The sequence below is a fragment of the Papio anubis genome, chromosome 10 (assembly GCF_008728515.1).
Source record: "Papio anubis isolate 15944 chromosome 10, Panubis1.0, whole genome shotgun sequence".
Classification (NCBI taxonomy): Eukaryota; Metazoa; Chordata; class Mammalia; order Primates; family Cercopithecidae; genus Papio; species Papio anubis.
Genome location: NC_044985.1, coordinates 69,628,038 through 69,634,037, shown reverse-complemented (window position 1 = coordinate 69,634,037; position 6,000 = coordinate 69,628,038).

The following is a 6,000-nucleotide window of genomic DNA, read 5'->3' as shown; positions in this document are numbered from 1 at the left end:
CATTAAAACATATTTATTTCAGGTCCATAGAAACATAATTTGCATCTGTCTGTGTGTGTGTGTGTGTGTGTGTGTGTGTGTGTGTATCTTGCATAATGGACATTTGTTGAATTCATTTGTTAGCTCTTTTAGCCTTTTTGTGGATTCTTTTGGATTTGCTGTATACACAGAATTTTTCTTCTCATCTGTAAATAGACAGAGTTTGACTTCTTCCTCTCCAATTTTGATTCATTTCATTTTTGTATATGTCTAATTGTTCTGGTTGATATTTGTAATATGTTGTTGAATAGCTGTGGTGAAACATTAAAACTTTCCAACAAAGAAAAGTCCAGGAAGACACGGCTTCACTGGTGAACTATACCAAACATTTAAGAAAAAATTAACACCAATTCATCTCAAAATCTTAAGAAAATAAAAGAGGAAAGAACACTTCTTAACTCATTCTAGGAGGCCGGCATTACCGAGGTATTAAAGCCAAATAAAAACATTACAAGAAAACAAAATTAAACAGTGATATTTCCTGTGAATACAGATAGGAAGAAAACTAACAAAAATGCTATCAAACTAAATTTAACAGCATAATAAAAATATTTTAAACTATGACTTAGTGGGGTTTATCCCAGAAATGCAAGGGTTGTTCACATTAAGAAAACCAATCAGTTTAACACACCATGGTAGTGATTTAATAGCATTCCCTCAAAATAGTTAAAGTTTCAGTCCCCAGTAACTTAGAATGTGGCTTTATTTGGAAATAGAGTCCTTGTTGATGTAATTTCTAGTTAAGATGAAGTCACACTGGAATTGGTGGGTCCCTAAAACAGTATAACTGATGTTCTTATTAAAAAGGAATGTCATGTGAAGAGAATAACACACACCCAAGGAAAACACCATGTGAATAGTTGTGCCAAGACAAGCAGCTACCATAAGCTTGGAGAGAAGCCTGGAACATATACTTTCCCAGTGCCTCCAGAGTGAGCACAATCATACCAGCACTTTGATCTCAGCATTCTTGTCTCTAGAACTGGGACATAAGAGATTTATATTATTTCACCCATTTAATTTGTGGTACTTTGTTATAATAGCCCTAGGAAACTAATACACGCCACACTAATAAAATTAAGAGGAAAAACAACATGGTCATCTCAATTGAGGCAGAAAAGGCATTTGAGAAGAACTACTACTCTTTCATGGCAGGGACCATTAGGAGACTAGAAAAATAAAGAAACTTCATCACTATAATAAAGGAGATTTATAAAAATTCCAAAAAATTCCAGCATCATATTCTATAGTGATAAAGTTTTCTCAACATTTCATCAGTCTAGTTAAAGGTTTGTCAATTGTGTTGATCTTTTCAAAAACACAATTTTCTACTTCATTGATTTTATTATTTGTCTATTCTCTACTTTGTTTATCTATACTTTAATCCTATTATTTCATTCTTTTGAATAGCTTTGAATTTATTTTGCTCTTCTTTTTCTACCTCAACATGTGAGGTTAAGGTTATTCATTTTATATATATTACTAATTAATGTAGACGTTTACTGCTATAAATTTCCTAGTGAGCACTGCCTTTGCTGCATTCCACAATCTTTGTTATGTTTTGTTACTATTTATTATAATTTTGCTTAAAAATTATATGAATTTTCTGACTCCCATTGTGATTTCTTCTTTGACTCTGTTGATTAATAGTGTGTTGTTTAACTTCCAAATACCTGTTAAATTTTTCAGTTTTCCTATACTTATTGATAACTAACATCATTCCATTTTGTTTAGAAATGCTACTTTGTAAAATTCTACTTTTTAAAATTTATTGAGGTGTGTTTATGACCTAACGTATGGTCTATTCTGAAGAATGTTCTAGGTACACTTGCATATTCTGCTGTTGTTGAGTGAAATGTTCTATATATCTACTAGGTCTAATTGGTTTATAGTTTTGTTCAAGATCCTGTAATTACTTATTGGTCAGTCTAGATGTTTTATTCATTATTGAAAGTGGTATACTGAACTTATTTAAGAACTATTTATCCACTGAATTCTGACCCTTCATCAATATATAATGTCATTCTTTCATCTTGGAACAGTAGGTGACCAAAAATCTATTTTGTGTGATATTAATATAGCCACCCAAAGATTTTTTGGGGGTTAATATTTTCACAGAATGTGTTATTTCATTCTTTTTTGAAAAATTTGCTTATTTGGATCCAAAGTAAGGCAGCATATAGTTGGATCATGTTTTTTTTGTATGTGTCTTTTGTTATTCTGCTAATTTCTGTCTTTTGATTGACGACTTTCATATATTTACATCTGAAGTAATTGCTAATAAGGAAGAACTTTTACCATTTTACTATTTGTTTTCTGTATGTCCGATAGCTTCCCCCCTAATTTTTCCCATCACTGCTTGATATAATGTGGATGTTGTCATCTCCAAATCTCGTTGAAATGTAATTCCCAGTGTTGCAGTTGGGGCCTCGTGGGAAGTGTTTGGGTCATGGGGGTGGATCTGTCATGAATGGCTTAGTCTTATCCCTTTGGTGATCAATGAATTATCATTCTGGCAGTTACACGAGATCTAGTTATTCAAAAGAGTGTAGTATATTCCTTTTCTCTCTCTGTCTCTCTTGCTCGCTCCTGCTCTCGCTATGTGATATGCTGGCTCCCCTTTGCCTTTAGCCATGATTGTCAGCTTCCTGAGCCCTCACAAGGAGCTGAGCAGATGTTGGTGCTATACTTGTATAGCCTGCAGGAATGTATGACAAATTAAACCCTGAATCTCAGGCATCTTTTTATAGCAACTCAAAAATGGCCTAACACACTGGTGATATTGTCTGAATATCTGTGTCCTCCCAAAATTCAGGGTGAAACTTAATCCCCATTTTGGTAGCATAAAGAACTGGGGCCTTTGGGAGAAAATTAAGTCATAAATGCTTTGCTCTCATAAATGAGTCTAGTGCCCTTATAAAAGGGGCTTGAGAGAGCCTTCTGACCTTTTAACCATGTGAGGACACTAACAAGGCACCATCTATGAAGCCCTCACCAGGCACTAAATCGTCTGGCACCTTTATCTTGGACTTCCAAGACTGCAGAACTATGAGCAATAAATTCTGTTTTTCATAAATTTTCTAGTCTAAGGTATTTTTTTACAGTAGCTAACACCTGAGACAAAAGTGGGTACCAAGAAGCAGGGTACTGCTGTAATAAATACCTAAACATATTCCAGCAGCCATAGAGCTGGATAATAAATAATTCTGGAAGAGTTATGTGGTACATTTGCAAAAATCAAAGTATTAAGGTTGATTCCGGTGAGGGTCCAGGAGAAGAGAGTTGTGGAGAATGTCAAAATCTTCTTAGAGACTACCTGAAAGGTCATGAAGAAAATTTGATAGGAATATGGACAATGAAGGTAATGAGGTCTTGTATGGCAATGGGAAACATGTCATTGGAAACTAAAAGGACATCCTTGTTTTAACGTGGCAAAAACTTGACTAAATGTGTTTATGCCCTGGTGTTTTATGGAAAGCAGAACTTGTGAGTGATGAAATAGGATATTTGGTGAAAGATCCATCTAAACATAGTGTTGAGGGTATAGCATGACTTTTATTGACTTCTACAGGGTGTGACTGAACAAACATTTGATAACATTAGTATAAACAGAAGGAAGCCGGTAGTTATTTATCAAGACAGTAAAAAAAAGATCCTGGAGGCATTTTGCAGATAATTGATGCTGCCCCTCCCATCACAGGCTCAGAGTGCCAAGGCCTAGGGGCAAAACAATGACAAAAGGAGAGTCTTGGGTACTCCTGGTTCTTTACCTAAGTCTCTGCTCCCCGCATTCTGGTAGAGTGCTCCTTAGTTGTCCCAGATGTGGCTCAAGTAGACCAAGGAGCAGTGCAGGCCACAGCGGCTTTCCCTTTGGAAGGTACATTGTGGTAATCCTTGCTGGCGTCAGTGTAATGCTTATTCTGGAGATACACAGAGTCGAAGAGTTTTAGGGGTATGGCTACCTCTACCTAAATTTTAAAGGATGCCGGAGAGAGCAAAGTTTATGAATGAAGATTGTGCTGTTATAAAAGACATTTCATGGATTGCCTTGCTCGTTTTGCCATCTGAGGGCACAGCATATGGCCCTTCTGCCATGTGAAGATGCAAGAAGAAAATATCACTTTGAGGCAGAGAGCAAGCCCTCACCAGACACCTAATCTGCTGGTGCCTTGATCACAGACTTTCCACTTTCTAGAACTATGGAAAAATCTTTTGTTTATAGATTACCCCATCTAAAATATTTTTGTTAGAGCAGCCCAAATGAACTAAGAACACTATCTTCTTCTGTGTTTAGTTGATTTTTTTGTAGTTTGATTCCTTTCTCATTTTCTTTCATATGTTTATTTTGAATATTGTCTTAATGTATACTATGGAGATTACATTTAATATTGTAATTTATAACATACAATTTAATTGCTTTCAATTTAACTTTAGTAGATGGGCAATCTCTGCTCCTATACAGCTTCATCTTCCCCATTTTCCTGTATATTGTCACAAGTGGCTTTTGGATATATTGTGTGGACAACACCATAGATTTATAATTGTTTTCACAAGTTTGCCTTTTAAGTTCTGAAGAAAATGAAAAACGTAATTACAAATCAAATATATAATACTATTGTCTTTTATATTTACTTATGTATTTGCCTTGCCAGAATTTTATTTATTCATGTGGTTTTGACTTACTGTTTAGTGACTTTCATTTTAACTTGCAGGACTCCCTTTATCATTTCTTACAGGAGAAGTCTAGTGCTAACAAGTTGCCTCAACTTTTAAGGATATCTTTTTTTTTTTTTTTTTTTTTTTTTAACCAGACGGAGTCTCGCTCTGTCGCCCAGGCTGGAGTGTAGTGGCGCTATCTGGGCTCACTGCAAGCTCTGCCTCCTGAGCCTCCTGAGTAGCTGGGACTACAGGCACCCGCCACCACGTTCGGCTAATTTTTTGTATTTTTAGTAGAGACGAGGTTTCACTGTGTTAGCCAGGATGGTCTCGATCTCCTGACCTCGTAATCCACCCACCTCGGCCTCCCAAAGTGCTGGGATTACAGGCATGAGCCATCACGCCCGACCAAGAATATCTTATAAGAAATTATGGAGGCATATAATTCTTAGTTGACAATTTTTAATAACTTTAAATATTATTGAGAATCTTTGTACATGAACATTGAGGAGTCTCTTCTGACACTGCTTTTATGATTGTCTTTTTTCCAAATTTATAAAATTGTAGTAAAATACACATAAAATGTACAATTGGAATCATATTAAAATTTTATAGGTCAGTGGTATTAAATGCATTCATAATATTGTGCAGCTGTCACCACTATAGTTTTTGAATAAATTTGTCCCCTCAGATTCATGTTAAAATTTTATCCCTAGTGTGGTAGTGTGGAAGTGAGGCCAAGTAAAAGGTCATGGGAGTGGATCTTTCATAAATGACTTGTTACTGTTTTCATGTGCATTCTTTTTTTGTTTTGAGATGGAGTCTCGCTGTGTCATCCAGGCTGGAGTGGAGTGGTGCAATCTCGGCTCACTGCAACCTCTGCCTCCTAGGTTCAAGTAATTCTCTTGCTTCAGCCTCCTGAGTAGTTGGGATTATAGGTGCATGCCACCATGCCCTGCTGATTTTGTTTTATTTTGTATTTTTAGTAGAGATTTCGCCATGTCGGCCAGGCTGGTCTCAAACTCCTGACCTCAAGTGATCTATCTGCCTCGACCTGGGGTTATAGTGCTGGGATTACAGGCACAAACCACTGCACCAGGCTGGTAGTGCATTCTTACTCTGGCAAGACTAGATTCATTCTTGTAAAAATGGAGTAATTTCCTTGAGAGCAGGTTGTTATAAAGCCAGGACACTTTTTGTGTTTTGCTTCTTTGCATGTGTCCACTTCCCTTTTGATCTTGTCTGCCATGTTATGAGATGGCACAAAAGCTCTTACCGGAAGCCAGGGCCATGTCTTTGAACTTC